This window comes from Paramormyrops kingsleyae, chromosome 21, assembly GCF_048594095.1.
Source record: "Paramormyrops kingsleyae isolate MSU_618 chromosome 21, PKINGS_0.4, whole genome shotgun sequence".
In the NCBI taxonomy this organism is placed as follows: Eukaryota; Metazoa; Chordata; class Actinopteri; order Osteoglossiformes; family Mormyridae; genus Paramormyrops; species Paramormyrops kingsleyae.
Window position 1 is genome coordinate 20,806,779 of NC_132817.1, and position 22,376 is coordinate 20,829,154.

Below are 22,376 nucleotides of genomic sequence, written 5' to 3' on the forward strand. Positions count from 1 at the left end.
GCGGCTTGAATGAAAGGATGGATGCCGTGAAGACATCCAGACCCTACCCCGCGCCGTGTACAGACCTCACTTTGTTTGTAAAAAGACGTCTTTCACAGAAGGAGCGGCGAGACGGACGAGTACGTCAGCTCCCCCCCCCCCCCCCCCCCCGCCGTTCTCTTTTATCGCGACCGGCCAGAGCGTCAGTTTGATGGGCTGGTTAGGCCGGGGGGGGGGTGGTGTTTTACTTGAACGAGTGTCACTTACCTGCCTGTTCCCAGTTTCCCATTCGTAGACCTCCTCCTGCTCCCCCCTCTGACAGATGGCTTAGTCTTTCACCTCTAGTCACATGGTGTCACATGATCTGAAAGACAGTTAACAGTTTACAGAAATCACACCGTATTAGTTTCAGGATGAGTCATAAAACAACACTAGTACTTATTACTATTTGTAAGCCAATAGCACAGAACAGCACAAGCATCTATATACACAACGCTCTCTCCCCCCACCCCCCACTAGTTTAAATGATTAAATGCCATATTCTCAAGAATCAGCCAGAATTTTCTGGTTACATGCTCTCTGACCCCTGCAATGACACCACAATCATAATTATAAACCCAAAATATTTAAGCAGGATCAGGCACACAGCCCAGTTCATCAGATTATGCTAATCAATTACGACTAAAGCGTTCATTAAATAAAGACAACCGTAGAACCTCTAATGTTAAAATCTAATGGACGGGGGAGATTTTGATATCGAGCACAGAGACTTCCTTTGCCTATTCTTTACATGTTTGATATATTTCATCTTTATTATATACTAATCAAACTGACGGAATCAGGACAACATGGCAGGATCTATGTAGGATTAAGTTACATGAATAATTAGCTTTTGTGATATTGGTGTCGGACATTGATGAATACTGGTGTCGGGTATATAGGACGGCAGGCTTTATGACAACTGGAATGAGGTGAAATTTCATTGCGGCTTTTTGTACATTAGTTTACATTCATCGTTTTTCTGCCATCGTTACTTTGAAAATGCATTTTATTCATCTCGCACTGTGTTTGTCTCGGAGCTTAAATGGCCGTGTGTGCAGTGTGTGTGTTTCTGAGCTCTGTAATGACAGTCATTTCAAAAGGGCCCCTTCCTGTCTGGAAGTCCTGCCCACCCCCCCCCCCCCCCCACACACACACACACGCAGAGACACGCCTTATCTTCTGGCAGCTTTAGCACAGGATAAGAACCCCGGTTTTGCTTAAACTGAAAACGACAAGGGATTTTTCTTGGAAGGGACTCATTTAGCAAAATCACGGGCTGGTGACTAAGCGAGAGGTTCCCTCCAGAGATCCCAGATCTTTGTTGTGACTCCAAACTCCCATTCCTCTCTCTCCCTCTCTCTCTCTCTCACTCACTCACACACACACACACACACACACACACGAGAGTTCATTGTCTGCTTATCTACAAGCACCCCCCCCGAAATGAATGTACTCTCCTCTGATTAACCTGGTGGGGCTCTGGGTGTCTCTTAGCTTACAACAAACCTTCAGAACAGCTCCTTTCGTAAACACAGAACTTATCTATTTTTGGCTCAAAAAAAATGCAGGAAAACAGCCTATTAAAAGCATCCAATTCAGATTTATTTCTGTATGTGGAGATTTTTTTTCTTTCTTTCACATTACATGAAACGAGGCAGCTGAGCCCATTTCTTAAAATACATCTCTGCGGGCAAAACCTTAAATTCCAAATTACCCCAGCAAAGGCGTCATCTTTCATTCCCCCGCTTGTTTACTCTTACTGTAATTGCGTATTTCTGCAGTGCGTATTGGCAAATGAGGAATCAATGGTGTCCTATTAATGGCAAGGCTTCCTCTGGTGGGAGATAATGGCGACTGACAGCAGCCAACCAGCAGATTAATTGATGGTTTTAACAGATTCACCGGCCCTTTCAAACGCCCCCCCCCCCCGAATCCTCCACTGCTTCACTCACAATATCAACAATTGTTCAAAGTCACAATAATATGAAAAATCAAATGGACCAACCCCTCCCTCCCCCCAAAAAAACAATTTTTACACTTGTATGACATTACGCGCCGATCTAAAGGGAAATCTTGAGCAGCCCGCAGTGAGTTAACGCTTCATGTTGTGCCTTATTCAGGTCCATGACCTCTGCGGCTAAATGGAGACAGAGCCGCTGAATCACACAGACCCCACTTGTGCCGTTTCGGTGGTCGGCCTAACGCTTGCAGGAATATATAGAGAGGGATTATGCGTAAGCTTCACTATTAACCTGCACATTTACCAGAGTCACTTCCAAATAAGCACAAATCATGCAGAGAAACAGAGGAATCACATCACGTGGGCGGGCCGGGGCCGTGTAACAGGGCGTCTGATCCTTAACGTGAATGGATGTGGCCGTGGCGATAGGCTAGCACGTTAAATACAAGGGCAGCCTTCGAATGCGGAGCCCCCCTCCCCATGACAACCACGGTGCCAGCAAGGCATTCCTTAATCCCCCGGGTTCAGTGTTTATGAAGGGGAGGGGCTGCATATGGGAGGGGAAGGGGGGAAGAGAACTAGAGGCAGACCCCATCCTGCGCCCAATATTGTGTTTGGGTGAGGGGGTGGGGGGATCGTAACAGTCTTGCCTAAAAGCTAAGCCAAGCTGGGGGCCGCGGTGTCTTGACACGACACAGGGAACAATATGCAGCTTGGCTGAGATCCCGGGGGGTGCGAGAGGTCAGAGGTTATCTCCTTAACATACGGCACTTAGCATGTTCATGCCCATCATTCGAATAAAGGACATTAAATAAGCGGTGGACTCATTAAAGCTAGTTTTACACCAGTCAATGTATATATGTATTATATATATTTTCCCCTCGAGAACTATTCCAAAATGCGACTGATTATGACATGTTAGCTAGTGATGTCACATTCTGTCTGACGTGACCCGCAAGCGTGAATGGTGTGGGTTTTTTTTTCTGCTTTCCTCAGCAATAACAACAGAAAGTGTCTTCAGCTCCAAGGGTTACTCCGTGGAAGGACTTCACCAGCCAATTGTCACGTTGAATATACTTTGCTTGTTAACCAACACAAAATTTTTGCGTAAAGCAGGAAGCCAAAGCAGCAGGTAACAGACACCATGCCTTTTTAATTCACTTCAGATTAAGATTCACTTTCCTTACCAAACCCACAAACATTAAATAATCAGATACACAAAAAAACACTCAGCACAAGATACCACAACCCCCATAACTGTTGCAGCTCCTCCCATCTTGAGCAAATTGTGGTGTTTATTACACCCAAAAGATATTTGATGTCATTCATTACACCCTCTTCTGCACAACACTGCTTGTGTTACTACAATCTGAATCTCCGATGTATTTTTTTTCTTAAGCCCAAGTCGTAGGAGCCTGACTAAAGACGTTTTCCCGCAACTAGGGGACGATTTCAGCTCTGTGTTTGACCATCTAGCATAAGAATTGACAAAGGCATGAGCTTGTGTTTCATTAGCTGACCAAACACTGTATGTCTGACTCATAAAATGCCCTGCTTCACCCGACATATTCCACAAGCTGTTACTGAAGCATTCATGTCGAGGTGCAGTGCGCTGGATTAAAAAATATGGACGGCGGCTGCAGATCTGCCCATTAAGCCCCATGGGACAGCTGTAAATCCATCAGCGAGGCTTATGTACAGGGTACGGAGGAAGTTCTAGTCTCTTAACTTCGCTATCAGCATAAACGTCCAAATAAACATTAAGGGTGGTCTGCTCTGGGCAGCAGGAAAATGTAAGACACGTGTACATTTTTAATCACTCCCAGATTTGTATTTTTTTTTTTTTGGAATTACACAAAAACTTGAAGTAGATGTGAAGAGGAAGGACCCCATGCTTGCAGTCTCTCAGACTTCTTTTTTCTATCCTTCTTGCATTCTGACTTTCTTCAATTAACCATTGAACATCAGTAAGAGGTCTATTGTTTTCATTTTGGTTGTGTCGCGTGAAATAAAGGACACAAACCTTTTTTTTCTATTTTAATTTCGAATTTACTCGCTCAGAACAAGCTTTGATTAAAAAGTTTTTCAGATGTAACACTGAGCAGATATAATATTGGGCAGGATTTCTTTTACGGCGAAAAATCAAATAATTGGCAGGATATTTATGAGCTGCTGATACAGACAGTATCAGTTTCAGTTATACAGAAGTAAAATGCCGATGGGCAAGCTTGGCAAATATGTAGTAGCATGAAAACATGCTGGCTTAACATGATTTTAGTGTCAAAATGGCGCGATAAGAGATTTATAAAAGATTTAAGTCAGCATGGTTCTTCTCCCACCCATAAACTTGAATTTGTCTGTAAGTTTAATCATTCAGACATACAATACTGTAGCATTAAGATTGAGGCAGGAATATGATACATTACCCTACGTAGCCACAGAATATTATATTTAAAAATATGGTTATTACGAATTGAAAATACACAGAACCCCCTGACTAACAGGGATTCAACCTGTCAGGAGTGTCAAACTTAATACCTACTGGGTCATGAGTGTGTGGCGGTTCTTATTTCATCCCAGTTGCCCGCTTTAACCTGCCTAACAACCATTAATCTGTACTATTATTCCAATGCCCCCTCCCCACCCCCCCAGAAGGAAACGCATATGTGACATATTACTGCCAGAATAGAAAGTAAAATCACACCAGTCAGCAACCATACCTGAAATGTACAGTTATGGTTAAAATTAACCGGTTATGGAGCTAATTTTGGGTGGGTGGGGCAGCGCAGAGCAGAAGGCAGCACCGGAGGCCTCGGAAACCCAATGCAGCTGGTGCCGTCTCTGGAGGCTCTGTTGTTTCAGAGCGACTTTGAAGAAGAAGAAGAAAGCCGGCGCACAATCGTTTGTGAGGGATGTCTCGGGCCGAGTCCCGGACGGCGCTCCGGAGCCGGAACGTCCGCGCCGCTCAAGCCCCAGTCGCCCGTGTCGCTGTGGAGCGCATGGCTCTTCGGACTCTCTAAGGCCGCTCACGTACACTAACCCATCCAGTGACTGTCGGGAGTGTCGAAAAGACCCATCGCTCAATACTGCCCCACAAAGGCAAAACACAGTAACTACGCTGACACTAAAACTGAGAAAAAGGGCTTTAATGTTTCCACCCATATATAGTAGGTAGGTAAGTAACAAAGTACTTACCGGAAGTAAAACAGCACCTAACAGACCTGATTTCGGTAATAAAAGTTTTGAGAAAATATGCAGTTATGGTGTTTTGCCACTGTATGGCAGTATCACAGTCACTCCTATCTTCACATACAGATGGATGCTGTTAACTTCAGCTATTCAGGTTAACTGTCAACCTCAGAGGTATAACAACAGGATGCCCACAGGGACTGAAACGTTTAGCCTTTTGGCCACAAGACCTACTGCTGTTTATGGTTTCGTGAAGGAAAAAAAGAAAAACGCTTCCTGTAATAAAATTTCTAAAAAAAGACAGCGCTGCAGGCCTTATCTAGTAATATTCCTCATAGCAGTATAAAAACTGAAATGATCCACTTTAGTTTCAGTTTCTGTAAACTACACGGCACATGCAACGTCAAAACACAAGGATCTGGAGTTAGTCAGAACTTTGGTCTCTTCGCCTTAATGACAGTTCTGCTTCATATGTAAAATGGCTCTTAAATGAAATTAAAGCAAGCCAATTACATTAAATGGGCAAAAAATGAGAAAAGGGAAAGAAAATTAGAAGAGTGTAGGGAATAGTTCCTAAACTCATTATTTGCCTGGTTACTTTATCACCCCACACTGAGGGCAATTGCTGTTTGCACAACTATGTAAATTGCCCATCTGCTTTGCATACAATTCACCTTATACAGTCCATCCCATTCAGTCTGTTAATAACTGTAAAAGTTGATTGGGCATGTGAGTTTTTCTCTTCTTAATGTATGTTTGGGAATTAAGAATGATTTTATCTGCTTTTAATTAGTATGAAGCCACAGTTTAATTGTTCCGTTTTTTTTGTCGTCATTTTTGATGGCAGGAGGGTGTGTGTGTGTGTGTGTGGGGGGGGGGGGGGGGGGCTATGGTAGTGCCACAGTGAGTTGTTTCCGGCATTTCCAGGGGTAAACGAGTGAGTCCAACCGGATGACACTTGATCGTCATATCTGCATTTTTTAGCCCACCAGAATAGTTCTCTTTTCTTGCCCATCGATTACGCGACTAAGGAAAGTACGTCAAATCACGATCGTGGGTTGCAAATCATACTCAGCCTGTTTCCTTATTTAAAATATATATGTTATGGTTAACTGGGACATCCTAGATGACATTAATACTGCGCAGGGTTGTACACAATAGACAAATAAATTCAATAAACAAATAATATTTAAACATATGAAACTGTAACTGCATCATGAACTGCAACACAATGCACAGACCTCCATTTATATGAAAAACTGGAAGAAGGCTGCATTTTAAATGAGACGAGTGGTCCGTAAAGAGGTACTGAAATAGAAAGTATTCAGTTCTGGGAACATGCCATCTGTTCTCAGCTATGGTTACCAGTCTATCTGAATCATTTCCTTCCCCCTCGTTCTGATAAAGGCTATTAACGGTTTTTCTCTTTGGCGGCCTGCTGTCCGAGCGATTGAATTTTTTTATTTTTTTCGTTTTAGCAAGTCAATAGACAATGAAGTTTCGTGAACATTTCCTGACATCCCGATCGCACAAATGTTCTTGTTACGAACAGATGAAACCCAACATGACAGTCGCTTCAGTGGATGGAAAGAAAAGCAAACAGGAAACATCTTAATTATGGGAGATACTCTATTAAGGATGAAATAACCATCATTTATCTACCAAAAGGTAATTCGGGCCCATTACCAGCTGGAGCGGTATTTACTGTTACATCCCCTGGCAAATCTACTGAATCAGATGCACTAAAAATAGGCAACGTGGCGAATTTTACTTCAAAGTGATGACATGAAATGCTGCCTAAATCAAACAGTGCACAGGGGTAGCCAGCAAGATGAAAGGACCCAGCACAACAAAGACACAGACGTCGCAATAAAGGAACGTCCGCTCCAATGAGGTGTTTTGGCTACACGTCTTCTCTAAGTGTGTAATTCAGAAAGGCAAAGACGGGAAAAGCCATGTAAAGAGCCACAGACAGAGTGGGGGTGGGGGGTGGGGGGGTTTGACGAGGCCTGGTGGTCTGCACTTAGACCATAGCCTTTGATCCTTGGCTAAATTAACTGCGCGTCTCGTTTGAACGAGGTTAAGATGATGCATTATGGCAGGAAACTGCCCCATACAAATGATACGTGTGCCCTAACAATTCTGCCTCACGTCACATGAACAAATGCATAAGATCTGCTCTGCGCCTATATTACAAGGTTTACGTTACATTTTCCTCCACTATGCTGGTGCAAACGGATACAGCTTTTTGATCCGTACGCTACAAAGATCCAAAATGGGAACCCACAATTTCTTCTGGTTGTCAGCTGTTTTTAGATTTAACTTCCCTATAATAACAAAATATTAAGAATTAGTCTGGTGATTTAAAAAAAAAAACAAAAAAAAAACCTTTCTTTAAAGCATTTTCTTTACAAAGGCTCAGTTGCTCCAGTAGGGCAGGGATACATTCTGAAAGAGGCGTTAGTTACTTCCTCCCTGCATGCTACATATTAGTAACATCCTTTTAAGGGATTGCAAAGCAGCTAATGATCCAGAACTGATATAGCTAAGCTGCTCCTGGCAGTCAAACAAGAAAGGGTCAGTAATCTAATATATTCTTTATGCACAACCCAGATGGGGGCAAATACAGTTGACGGTAGGTACATTATGGATCCTTCTGTACCAATTTAGTCCCCGATTTAATGAGGGAGAACGTTGGCTCATATTGACGCTCCACGTGCACATGCCACCAGACCTCGATGAATGACAAAGAGAGCACTAAGGACTCCTGATTTCTTCGGGAATCCGGCCAAAGGGGACGGTGTCCTCCTGCAGAAGTCTTCCCACACAGTGTCTGCGTGGCGTTTCAAGCCAAGGCCTACTTTTGCATGCTGATCAGATGTTTTTATCCACAGCCATATGGAAAATCATATGCTTTGAAACTTTAACACGGGAGATCTTTCTGGAAACACCAAAGAGACCCCACCCTGGACAATCTCCTTAACCACTGTTGTTCTTGTCATCCTATAAATTTCCCGGCCCTGGTCAAAATCTCCCGCTCGACACCTATTAAATTCAACCATAATTCAGTAGGACAAAGACAGTCAGCGTAAGGTTATCTTACACGCTGGTCTGATTAGGCCATGCGTCACCTCCAGCATGTACAGGTTATCTATCTCCCTGGAAGCCCCCTATATGTAGGCAGAAACTGGAGTTCAAATTCAAGCGTATTACAGAGTGTTTCTCATGCCAAAAAAACGTAACTAGTGACCACTGAAAAAATGTGTAACATTTGTGTATTTTAATAGAGGTTGTTTTCAAGTGGGTGATCAAGGTACGTGGTTCTCAATACTGTGGCAGAGGTGTCTGCTCAGCACTAGGGTGAACCTGCACTGGTATGAAACTTACGTTTGCTGACGAGGCACGCGGGGTGACACAGGAAATAATTTCCAGAGCAGTGGAGTTGCCGGGCCTGATTCCCGAGGGTTGCACCCCCTCTACGTGGGTAAGGGGCAGGCGGCTTGAGTGGGGAAAAAAAAGCGAGGAGAGGAAGGGGGGCCAATCCTTGTCTGGACACCCCTTCAATGAGCTGACGTTTGGGATGGCTGGCTTTAGGGAAGGAGCTGCAGCACTCAGGTGGGACATGAGCTTACGGTAAAAGTGCTGGTTGACAATAAAAAAAAAAAGACCTTGTTAAAAAGAGAAGGAGGTGGGACCGTCCACTCAGTGTGCTTACTAAGGCAGTTTCCCATTGTAAATGGGAAGGTGCCCAACCTTTTCATCTCTCCCCCCCCAAAACGGTCTTTTGTCTTCCCCGAAATTGCACGGAACGGTAATCAAAGGGATTCACTGTTAGCACGGCGTGGAAGAAGGTAAAGAAAGAAAGGGGAAAAAAGGACAGAACTAGAATCTGTGTGTGAATGAGGAACAGGAAGCCAGAGCGGCTGGGAAGGCCTGGCTTGTAAAATGAATGTGGCTTCAGAGCAGTTATTAAATCTAAGGAGGAAGAGCCAAACGAGGCTGACTAGCAATTAGCTTTGGTGGCCCAAGCAAGACCCAGCATTGGAATCTGTGTGTGGTGTTTATAAACTAGCCCTCCCCTTCTGACAGCCAGAAAAATGGAGAATTCTGTGGGGAAAAAAATGATTACACCCTTATTGCCGTCTATTTTTTATATCCCTCCAGTTCCAGCCTGTCTGACCACTTGACAGACTAGAAATTATTTTGTCACTTCTAGCAAGGATAAAATATGGGCTCGGAAGAGCGAAATGGCACCGGGATAAAATCGGCACTAATTTCCACTTGTATGTGAAATTAGAATAATTTGGAAGCATTTTGATCAAAATTGGCAGAATAATAGATTTTTGTGTCCCGCTGAACGAGAGCTGTACCTTGTAAGTGCAGAGAATAAAACACAACAGAAAAAAAGGTTTAAGATCATTTTCCTGCATTAAACATGAAATTAACCCATTTAAATTACTGTACAATAATGAGGTTATGACAAGTAAAATTAATTTTAATGCAAATATTTTAAAAGATTTAATTATAGAATGTGCTTACATTAAGCTTTCCATCACATGTAGTGCATTGATACTTTGTACCATAGAACAATACAATTGTAATTTTCATACCTCATTTTCATATTGGATCGAGGCAATGGACACATTGTTTCACGCATCCTGAATACGCCACGCTATCCGTCCCTCCCACCGACAACCTGGGTACAGAAGAAGACAAGGGAATGACAATAGGTATTGTGGGTGAGACGGCTGTAGGAGGAACCTCATGCTCCGGCGCGACGTCCTTTGGTATCCCTGTACGATTGTTATTGCCACGTCAGTTGTTGCGCGATTGAGGTGAGTGGATACACAAAATAGCGGCATTGTGATAAATAACACTGAACTTAGTGTTATTTGTGGAGGACCTTAGCTAATTTCACACTCACTTGAATCTCAGACAAAGAGATGTCTAATATCTGAGAGCACAAAGATATTCCTGAAGTGATTATTTAGTCAGAAATATCCCAACTCTGTTTGGATGTAGCCTGTTATTCAAAGATATGCCACGCAATAATTGAAATAGATTGTTTAACAAGCTACATGCAGTAAATTACTAAAAAGACAATAAATTAAGCTATATCGCTAATACGCTAATGCTAGCTCGCGTTTCTTAAACCTGTCAACAGAATACAATCAGCTATCAGCCTCCACTGTGTGCTGTTACTAGTGAAAGTTCCCGTACTCCTGATTTTGTCTGGCTACCACACCCTGCAAGATGGTGACTTTAGCAGCTAGAACCCATCATTCCGGCAAAGGGAGCCGTTCCGGAAGCATCCGGAGCTTTCCATTACTCCTCTGCTGAGCAGCCTTTGACAACTCTGGCACTTGATATCCCCCCAGCCACGAGAGAGTGTATCCGGCACAATTTAGAATGATAACAGGACCAAAGGACGGGGTGAGGGGAGTGTGTGTGTGTGTGTGTGTGGGGGGGGGGGGTAGACTACATTTGCAGTTATTGCATTTGCTTCCTCACTCGAGCACAGTGTTTCAAAAGCATCGAAATTCCTGTAGGTATGGCGACAGACATCACGGGTGCTTTTAATGAGAAGGAACTACGCAAGGAATGGGCATCCAGCTTCTGAGTTCTGCATGTTCGAGATTGCAGATTGCATGACTAAAATTCCCGGGGGGCGGGCAGGGGGGCATACTGCCAGGTCCCCCTCTGTGATTCTCAGTGCACGTTTCTCCATATCCAAACTGCATTCATGAACCTCCTGTCCTGGTCAAAATAGAAGAAAGAATGTCGGAGGAGAAGGAGGAAAACAAGGACATGAATCATGACTGTGCCTTATGTCGCCCTTTGTGTGTCTCTGGTTTTTGCGTGTCATCGCAGGACTGGGGGGGGGGTCTCCCTGGCTCGTTCTGAGCTTCTCCCATTTCTGCACTTTTCTGTTTAGTCAGCAATACTGGGGAGACTTCTAAATGGACCACAGCAATAGATCTAAAGGCTCTGGCTAACAGCCCACAGACAAAATTACAAACACAAAGCAGCAAAATAATAAAAAAAAAAGGGGGGGGGGGGGGACTGAATCCACGTGGCACCAGATCTGGAAAACGAAATTATGCAGGCTTCATCTCCGTGGCCTCCACATGGAGATGTCTGAGAAAGCCTAGATGAGAAGCATCTCAGGAACTTCCTTAACCAACCATTTTTAAAAGATATAGAACATCCTTTTAAAATTACAGGAAAACAATCAGATAACTAGAAAATGCATTAGCTTTAATTAGGTTTCCTCTCTCAAGTATTAAATCACCGACTAAATACCCAATGACATGTTTCATTTCCATTGCTTGCTACACCAGCTCTAAGCTTGTTTTAATACATGCATTTTGTTCGGTGCTTAATATTACCTACACGAGTGCTGAATCACCCGTCCCTTTGAGTTTGCGATTTGCTGGCTGATTCTACAGATTGCTGCCAGGATGATCTCTGATGGACGGCCATTCTGACTTAGACAATACATTCCCATCAGTATGCAACACAGTTTGAGAAATGTCCAATACAGCTACACTGTGAGAATCTGCTAATTTTATCAGCAGTGGGTTGGTAAATGCATATTTTGGTCACTTCTGCACAAGGCTACAATAATTACCCATTGGCTTAATAACATCACACATGCAACAAGCTGGTCTGTTATTACAGAATGACTGCCACGTTCTGTGTGCTTCAGACACCAGTACCTTGTTATTTCAGTTCAACAGATGCTAAAAATAATCGCACAGATCTTTTAAACGTACCTCCTCTAAGACTCAGCTGTCTGAAGTTAACTAAGGGAAGCTTAAAAATCAGTTGGGCATAAAAGAAGACAAACTGCAACGGAGAAAAGCCGGATTCTCATCCTAAATGCACAACTTTCGACATCACTATTAGGGAACGGTACAGGACCAGACTCCCTCCTGGGACGTGAACTGAAAGCCTGTTCCCTGCCAACTGGGATATGAAATCGCAAAAAAAGACGTTCGCAAAATAGGAATATTACGACGTACATCCCAGCCATTTTTACTGCACCCTTTGTTCATACAAGAATATACAGAATTACAAGTAAATGTTAAAAACACCTTTCAACGAATATGATGGTAAGACATGTTATTTGAAGCACATTTTCTGTCACGGGGGCCTTCACTGAAAATACAGAAGTTGTCATCATTAATCTATACCATCATCACACAAATGGCTGCTCCCCCCCCCCCCCCAAAAAAAAAAAAATCCTCCAATCTGTCAGAGTATGTTCCACGGCACACCGAGATTCGTGCAGCCACACCCCCCAGAGGCCCCCACGATGGGGGGCAGGAGGCCACCGTGTACGGAGCGGCGGTGAAGCAGAAGGATGGCAGTAAAGAATGGCCTCACCCCCCCTCCCCGAAGCTACCAAAATTAGCGGCTCCACATTTTTCCTTGCAATTCAAACAGGAAGTGGTGCATTTGTGTTTATTTTCGTACCGTACAGAAGGAACGAGAGTATCGGTACCCCCTCCCTCGCATCCGCGTTCAGCTATGCAGGAATACAGAGGGATCGGTCGGAGGATAAACAACCTTTCCAAACAGCCGGCTCCACCGACACGGAGAGGGGATTCCAAAAGGACCTCAGCACCCTGAGGCTGTCTGCCAGTTCCGCTTTCATCTAGTTTGGGGAAAACGATGGCAGGTGGGGTATGCACAAAATCCGAAACGACAGAGAAAAACTGACCGGGTGCTGAAGTAAGAACATTTACTGGCGTTCTCCGACTCTGCCAGGGTCACAGCAAAAGCACAGGATTACTCCAGGACACACTTCTCACATAAATTACGTGAACAGAAACCAGTGAGACTCAAAGACGGGTTCTGCCTGCTATTGGCGCTATGTAGCCTCAGGAGCGGCTGCGTGTGAAAGAAAAGGCGCCCGACGGATATTGTTTGGCAGGTACGGTGTAATGTATCGGGATGCGGGAGTAGCTATTATAGGGCCGCACAAAAGGGCAGCGTCGGGCCAGCCGAGACAAAGAGACACCAGCTAATTCTGGGCAGGGGCGGGGGGGGGGCTGTCAAGGTCGAGCCATTTCAAGGAGCTGGTGCATTTCCGCAGGCTCTCGGCTCGCTTGCGGCTTGTGGGGTGATGGGGCAAGTGCAGACAGGGCCCCCGCCCCCTCCCCACCCGCTAATCAGGTCACGAGCCCCCAGAGATTACTGGGGGTCTCGTCTTTCGCGTAGTTTCCGGGGTTTTATGGCGAGCGTGCTGAGGAAACGAGCCACCCCCCCCAAACCGAAAAGACCTCGCCGCTGATCCGAATCAATTCATCACGTAGGAACTAATTATCGCGATCTCCGTAATGCAGTGGTACGTTACGCGTGTCACCCCCACTGCCAAGGAGCACCCTGCCTGGTCGGGAGTCATGTGACCCATAATTACGAACAATTCAGAATTAATGTTCCAATTGCGCCCCTGGAGCAGAATGATGGGAATCAAAACTCGATTATGTTAGATCGCCGCCGCAAATGGGCTCGAAAACACTTAGCGCGTCTTAATGGCACTTTCAATCTTTTTAAACTTTTAACTGTTTTATTTAAAAAAAAACATGGGGTTTCGTGGCGGAGAGTGGAGGGGGCGTGGAATCATTAAATCCACCAACCCATACACCAGCTGATAATGTTGATGTTTAACATCAATACTTAAAAATATCAACATCTGGTGTCCGTAAATCTGCCAGTCACCGCACCTGTAGTATACCCTGGTGTCCGTAAATCTGCCAGTCACCGCACCTGTAGTATACCCTGGTGTCCGTAAATCTGCCAGTCACCGAACCTGTAGTATACCCTGGTGTCCGTAAATCTGCCAGTCACCGCACCTGTAGTATACCCTGGTGTCCGTAAATCTGCCAGTCACCGCACCTGTAGTATACCCTGGTGTCCGTAAATCTGCCAGTCACCGCACCTGTAGTATACCCTGGTGTCCGTAAATCTGCCAGTCACCGCACCTGTAGTATACCCTGGTGTCCGTAAATCTGCCAGTCACCGCACCTGTAGTATACCCTGGTGTCCGTAAATCTGCCAGTCACCGCACCTGTAGTATACCCTGGTGTCCGTAAATCTGCCAGTCACCGAACCTGTAGTATACCCTGGTGTCCGTAAATCTGCCAGTCACCGCACCTGTAGTGTACCCTGGTGTCCGTAAATCTGCCAGTCACCGCACCTGTAGTGTACCCTGGTGTCCGTAAATCTGCCAGTCACCGCACCTGTAGTGTACCCTGGTGTCCGTAAATCTGCCAGTCATCACACCTGTAGTATACCCTGGTGTCCGTAAATCTGCCAGTCACCGCACCTGTAGTGTACCCTGGTGTCCGTAAATCTGCCAGTCATCACACCTGTAGTATACCCTGGTGTCCGTAAATCTGCCAGTCACCGCACCTGTAGTGTACCCTGGTGTCCGTAAATCTGCCAGTCATCACACCTGTAGTATACCCTGGTGTCCGTAAATCTGCCAGTCACCGCACCTGTAGTGTACCCTGGTGTCCGTAAATCTGCCAGTCACCGCACCTGTAGTGTACCCTGGTGTCCGTAAATCTGCCAGTCACCGCACCTGTAGTGTACCCTGGTGTCCGTAAATCTGCCAGTCACCGCACCTGTAGTGTACCCTGGTGTCCGTAAATCTGCCAGTCATCACACCTGTAGTATACCCAGTTAGCTCCAGGACTGCTGCCTAGTTCATACACCCCGTCTGGACATTACAAGTCAGACCTCTGGCTTTTGGCACTGAAGGCACCCATTTCCTTCTGCTTATAAAAATATGAACACATCACCATTCCCCTCTTCCCCCAATAACCTGTCAGGCAATGCAATCTGGGCACATGGATGGAAGATGCAGCGCAAGCTTTGAATGCATCACACAGCAAAATGCAGCTCAGCAGATGTGACAGTAATGAAACAGAGACCCCAACCCCCAACACCACATACACACAGTGCTGCTGTTCCCCAGATTCTATAGCTTAAAAAAACTAAGCAACTACATAAGAATGTCTGAAATGAGCTTTCAACTTCAGTTTGGGCCAGAAAAAAAGAATTCTGTTTCAATCGCATTTATTTCCTTTTTTAGATATTACATTATACAGTGGTATTGAATTTAAAAATAGCACGTTTGAGCTAATCCTAGTCCTGTGTTTAACTCTGGGGGGGGGGGGGAAATACTATGAACAGGAAGTGAGACCCCCTCTTTCTTCCATATCCCTTAAAGGCACAGGCCCCGCCCCTCCCTTGCTGACCCCGCCCCTGTCACCGGTGGCTTCCCACACCAAGGAGGGGGGGGGGACGACCTCCGAAGTCATGTGGTGTGGAACAAAATGGCTGTCTCGGGGATGCGAGCCGTCGTTTAGGAGACGCTCGTTCCGCACAGAGTTAAATCCAGGGTCTGGGAAGATAAATCATGTGTTACAATGAGCGGCTCTCAAGCTGGGGATCGACGGCGCGCACACAAAAGGGAACACCTAGAAAAGGGGGAGGGAAAGAAAAACCACGGGAGCAAACAAATGAAAAACCTAAATCACACTACAGCTGATGTCCGCACACGGCACAGGGTTTGTCACGATTACTGCCGACTTTAATAGCTTCGTCCACGAATAATAAATCACTGTTGATTTCTTTGATAGACCGGCAGTAGCCTAAAATTTTGCCTCCTCCATCTGACTAAAACACCCATATTCTCCCAAAGCTGCGCACTTCCTATGGGATTTCTGTGTTTTTCTTTTTTTTTTTAATCACTCTGAAATAACGCAGAATTAAAACGATCATCCCAAGTTCAGACAACGGGGATTTAATTCTCCGCATCACATCCCTTCTGTCTATACACACAGTGGGGTTTCTGGCCTCATCCCGCGAATCCGCGTCGCTCCATCGCGACGGCTGCATTACACGCTTCTGGGCTCAGCGTCGCATTTAGTGCAGCGCCTACATGTGTTATTACTCAAAGCCGGTAGGAGGGCTATACTATAGCAAGCAGCAGGGAGACTTAAGATGAAACGGTCTGAAGACTACTTCTGTGTATGGCCAACACAGTAAGAGTGAGCTTCAACCACCTATAATATATTTGAATACAGGATTTTTAATATATATTTTAGTGTATGTATTTACAGAATTCGCCAGTCATTTCCTGGATCCCCCCCTCGCTGTGTAATCCTGGCCTTGTCCAAAATAGTTGAGGAAATTCCGTATCCAGTATATCCTTCAGGAGTCAAACTTCATTATCTCCAGCTGCCTGAGTGGCCGGCTCCACTGCATGCAGCTGCGGCTAATCAATGCGACTGCCGCTTTAAGATGTTCAGGATAGTCGCATGTTTAAGAGAATCCGTACATTTATTTAAGGGCGGTTTTATATATATTCTAAAAAACATTACAGAATGAAAAGATTTTATATCCAGTAGTGTGATGGAAGTCAAGAAAATGACAGTTGACAACTATATAATATATATATGTATCTGAAATCAGGAACTGAAACATTTATACGTGTGTGTTTAACAGGCTGGGATAGTTACATTTTATCCGTCTTCATCTCCCAGCATTGGCAGCTGGTTGAAGCCCATATGTTGATTAAAGCCTAGACACTGGCAATCAAAGGCCATCAAAGGAATGTAACAACATCGTCTTGCCTACGGAACATCAAGCCCTCCATCATTCCAAGGTCAATATGGTTGGCAACACCAGAACCCCCTAAAAAGCTGGAGAATTGATCCCATTCCCCATCCGATGTGGTTCCCCTCAGACTCAGGTTTCCTGTGACTCCCCAACAAAAGCCCCCCCCTACAATCTGCGCTTGATCCCAGAAGGCTTCTGGCTGGAATTCTGCTATCCCAAAGAGTGTGCTTTCATATCTTATGTATATACACTCAATTCCACCCCGCACCTAAAGTTTCACAGCGCATCTGTTTATTATTTATTGTCTCTGTTGACGTAAACGACATCGCTGTCTGTTTTCAACATTCGGATTGGCTCACGAGGCACATAGCACAGGAGTGTCTTCTGGGTAAATGAATGCAAATGCAAGATGGGGTGGGTAATTGCGTGCAAACAGCCCAGGCACTGACGTCTCGCGTTATCAAGCTGCGCCGCCTGCGCGGAATTAGAGCTAATGTGAAGTGGCTCATTAACCGTACCGCGCGTAACCACTAGGCTCGCCTAAGGCCCATAAGTGCTTCTATTAGGGAATTTTAATAACACATGGGGAGCCAATCAGCAGGTCCGGAGGTGATGTGGCGTGGCACTCTGATCTTTTCAGAGCCTTTCAGCGTGGTATCGCCTCAAGTCAAACATATCAAAAAATACAACACTTGTGTATGTTCCCTTGCTGTGTCCCATCCGGATTCGCTTGTGCATTGTGCGGACCTCCGCCACGAGAGCACCACCTGGAACAGGGGAGGGGCACTCGGGGACAAAGGTCATCCTTTCAAGGGTTTCGACTCAACAAGACTTAAACACTCCCAAGTAAGTGCGGACAAAGGGTGGCGCTTCATCTCACGACATGCATTCTCCATCCAGAATCGTGGAAATCTAAAGCAACAGCGACCCAGCATAATTCTCCATTTTCTTTTTTCCTTAACCCATTCATGGTACTCCTGTCACCGACAGAAAGCACAGTCGTAATTTTAATGTTTCGCTCTGGACTGTAACAGTGGCTGCATAGTTTCAGATCAGTATTCGAACTAAACATTATGCCAGTGTTGGCATTAATTTAAAAAAAAGCAAGCAAATCTAAAATTTGACATTATAAAATATATTTGTAAGATTTCTACCTATTCCAGCGAAACAAAAAAATATAATCTGTAGCCCTGCCACCGCATTCAAAAGATTTAATTAAGTAAATGAAAGTTTTGCTAATATTTTCACTGATATAATTAAAATATAATTAAATATACAAATTATAAAACAAAAACAGAATATAAAATAAGTCTTCAGCCCACAGGCAGAGTCAAATTTAAAGTAGACATTTTACTCAAAAGAGATCTTTTAAGACGTCATGTGTAAATAAAAAATAAAGGACTAACATTTAGCTGGAAGGAAATGATAATCCTGTAATTACTGCTTTAAAAGTGAAACTTAAAACCGGTACGGCAAGGCGAAGACCTGCTCGCTTTTTCTCAAACGTCTGGCTGGCGGTGCAGGCTTTGCCCCCGAATTCTGGAATGTGAAGACGTTACCACAAGCGGCCGTTTCCGCGACAACATGGCGGGCCCCGCGTGTAGCCCGGGCCACGCCGGCCTTTGACCGCAGTTTCCCCTCTCTCTAGGCCCACTCGACAGTCACCGCCAGAGGAAAAAAAAATTCAGTGGGCCCCCGCCCCTTCACCATTCAGTTTCAGGTAGCGCGCCTCAGACCCCAGAACAGCCTGTTTTCTATCTCCTTTGTCACTGTCCTCCCTCGACACATGGCGGATGGGTGGAAGCCATAGCGCTGCTGACACCCAGTCCCGTTTTTCCATAGACTGTGCCGGAATTACGCCGCAATAAAAATGAGCAATAGCGATTTAAATGATCGATACAGTAAACACCGGCTCTCTGACTTTTAAGATCTTAAACCCTAACCACTCTGCTTCTAACATATTACCTGAATATTTTATAAGATTACACCAAGCATGTCAGTGCAGAGCAGTCCATTTAATAAAAAAACTCGTGAGGCCTAATTTCAATCCTGAAGGTAGTTCATTGTGACAAAAACAAAAAAATAAAGGCTACGGAATTTTACATCTGGTTTTGATCAACAGGCAATTAGATATTTTTGTAGCATTTCCTCGACTGATAGTTTTGGGGTATAAATGAGTCGTCCTAAAAAGTGCCTGCGATGCGAAAACGTTTAGATTAGCCTACATTTCTCATTTTGTGGCAGGCACAGAGAGTAGGCTTGATGCGTGGGGCCCTACAAAGACTTCACTCACCAGGCCCCTTCCTGTACACATGGCGTATTAGACCCCAAATGGGAGTGCTTTCATTTGCTGGAATTATTAAGGAGGCCGAGAGGAAAGACATTATCAAAAGGGAAAAGTCTAATCTAAACATTCAGAAGCCACATGCTCAATCGGCTAATAAACAAACACAATTGAGACAAATATACATACATGTGTTTGGAAGGGAACTGCTTTTACCTAAAGTATAAGTTGTTTTTTTTTGGGGGGGGGGGGTGGGGTGAGAGAGCATTGAAAAATGATTTAATGCTGAGAGGACACAAATTGAAAATGAAAGTAAATCTGCAGCTAACCAATGGACAAAGCCATAAACAAAAGAATAGGACACTAAGACTCAGTAAAGACTTTATTATAATGTTTACAAAGTAAGCCAGACCAGTGAAACCATTTTTTCGCCATCAATAGTAATAAGCTAAAAACTATCACACATTTTTACCTGTTTAATCCAGTTCACAGTTTAATTTTATTTAATAAAATTTAATTTAATAGCCTTATTCTTGACTTACGCAGCATACAAGAAATGCTATTGATTTTTAAATGCTGTCCCATTTTTGGCTTTACTGCATGCAATCAGTCAAGAGCATACGGATACAGATTCTGACAGAGGACACGAAACTATCCTGATACCCTTCCTCAGGTGGGAACAGAAATGAACTGCCTCTACTTATTAAACCTCAGTTTCCCTTTTTAGCAATTCTATATGCTGCTGATAATATATTTATATATGCATGTGCATGTAGAAGTAGTGTAGTACACATGCATCCATATGTAAATATAATATATATGCATGCATGAAAATATTACACTATATGTTGCTGTGGATTTTTTTTAACTGTTTTGAAGCACAACTTTGCTCAAAATTGTCTCCCGGTCCCCAAAAGACAAAGAGCCCCGTCTTTGTGCTTCCGCTGCCCTGTATCTCCATATCCGACCTGGACCCTGTGGCAGAATTGGACCTGTGCATGCCAGTATCTTCATTATAGAAAGGGCTAGACGGTGTCAGAGCAGACCGAGTCGGGCTTTGCTGATCATTATGTCTCGCCTTCAGGTGTCTTTGCCTGCTGAGGGCGGAGGTGGGGGGAGGTGTAGATAACTGAACTGATAGACAAAGGCAGTGCATGGAGGGTTTTACAAAAAAAAATGTCTTTTCAAAAACTTTAATTCAGAGACCCTCAACTAGAGTGGATCTCTGTGCTCTGCGTTTCAGTCCGAGCCCCAGATCGGAAGGGAGCAGATTTTTATAAATCTTAAGCATAGAGAACTGGAGCTTCACAAAACTGAGGTATTTGTTCATATTCTAATAAAATATTAATGTGGAAAGATATCTTTTACACCCAGACGTGTTCCTCTTATGTTTATCTATATAAAGTGATCAAACAGTAAACATTTTCATTCATATTTGAAGAAAAATCAAAAGCTATGTGCAAATATGCTTGAGTTTAGAAAACTCGCCGTTCACAAGTGCACACTTAGTATAATTGCAAATAGTGCTCTGGAATCGCCATTCTCGGAGAAAAGAAAGCCGATATCTGTAAAACGCATTTAAAACCTATTTTAAAATACCATTAATAGAATAATACCGCATGGATCATTAAGTAACATGAAGCCATGTCCCAGGTGGCAACATCACGCCTTTTCAAGACGGACAGGATATACACTTTACAGATATGTGCTCGCATGCCTTCCTATACTTTTGTAAGGGTAATTAGAGCAGCTCAGCCGTGTCGACCCCGTGGACAGCTGAGCGCCCTTGTAAGTAGGGTCAATGGGTTCGCCGTACTTATTTATTTCATAAAACCGCGCCTGTTAGACACCCGCAAGCGAATAGGCGACATCAGTAAAAACACACGAATGAATGCAGAATTCTGGAACAGCATTCCTACTGAAGGATATACAAAGAATGAATGAATAAATAAATAAATAAATAAATAAAATTATATGAATAATAATTCGATTAAAATTGATTTTAACAAATACTTTATCTGAACTCAACGATGTGTGCCAGCGCAATTTCGGTGGTACATATGAATCTGCGGTCACATTTCCACATGCAACACACAGACATATACACCAACTTCAACAGTAGTAATTGTGATCAGTAAGATTTAAAAAAAATACTTACAATCCTTTCTCATAACGGCATTTAAAATGCGTCGAACCTTATGACAGCAGGGGGGAAAGTCCATTCGAAAGACATAAAGAAACATAATTTTCTACTGCTTGTACTGATCTCTTTTGATTGCGCTACTTCTGAATTCAGTTGTCCCGTTGCTGTACTTTGGCTCCCGTCTGTGTTTCCAGATTGAAGTCTTCGGTCCAAGTAGATAGACAAGGGACGGGGGGGGGGGTGCGGTCACGTGATCTACAAGTAGGCGCGCTATTGGCTAAGCCGGCGCCAATTCGATTGAACCGGTCTGCGCTCTATTGGACCAGGAAGGAAACGAGGTTCGTTTAGTGTGTGAGAATGTGCGAGCGAGACGGGGCATTTACAAAGAAATAATGAAGCTCTGAAATAATGTCAAACCCAAGGGAAGGAGGGGGGTACACATGCATTCATTTTGGTTTTTTTTTCTTGAGGAATTTTAAAATTTAAAACCCCAATCCTGCTGCTTTTGAATGTCACCGGGTGTTTTATTGGCTGTTGTATGCATTGTGGTATTACTTCACGGTGTTATTTTTGCAGAAACGCCATCACTTTCGTGTAGTCATCATTTTCGTTATGGCACACATAATGCAGTGTAGCCTTGTGATCAGAAATCCTTGAATAATAGTAGTGAATAATCCAAGATTTTTTCTCGATAGCCTTAAGCACGAAATAAAAATTATATTGCTTTTGGTTTAATAGTATCTAACATAACTTTTATCATTATTCTTGGGAAATATAGTAAAGTTTCCCCTTCATTTTTATGATGAATGGATCCAGAAGATGATGCACCATAAAACCGCGACCAACGACCTTTGGAGAGGACATATGTATTGTGACGTGTTAAATATAGTAAACAACTACTAAAATTTTCCCTTAGCTCAGGAGAAGGTGTAAATATACTATAAGCTACAGTCATTTTATTTATATCCATCTTCCATTTACGTGAATCATCATAAACATCCATTAAGCCGCGTCAGTTCTATTGCTGTGTGAAGACTACATATATATTAATGTAATATATTTTAAAGCTTTTGCAAATGCAAGTGCACAATGAAAGATCGCTATAAACATTTAATATGACTCACTCTAATATACAGTTGTTT

The 22,376-nt window shown here is 43.9% G+C and overlaps 1 long non-coding RNA gene across 1 annotated transcript; it reads right to left on the bottom strand.

Annotated features, from left to right (window-relative positions):
- Positions 1–147: 147 nt before the first annotated feature.
- LOC111841009 (uncharacterized) lies at positions 148–21,455 on the bottom strand. The gene is made up of 3 exons (XR_002837574.2): positions 21,250–21,455; positions 9,781–9,866; positions 148–343 (listed from the first exon to the last, which is right to left on the bottom strand). It is a non-coding gene; the product is annotated as an uncharacterized lncRNA (long non-coding RNA).
- Between the last annotated feature and the right edge of the window lie 921 nt (positions 21,456–22,376).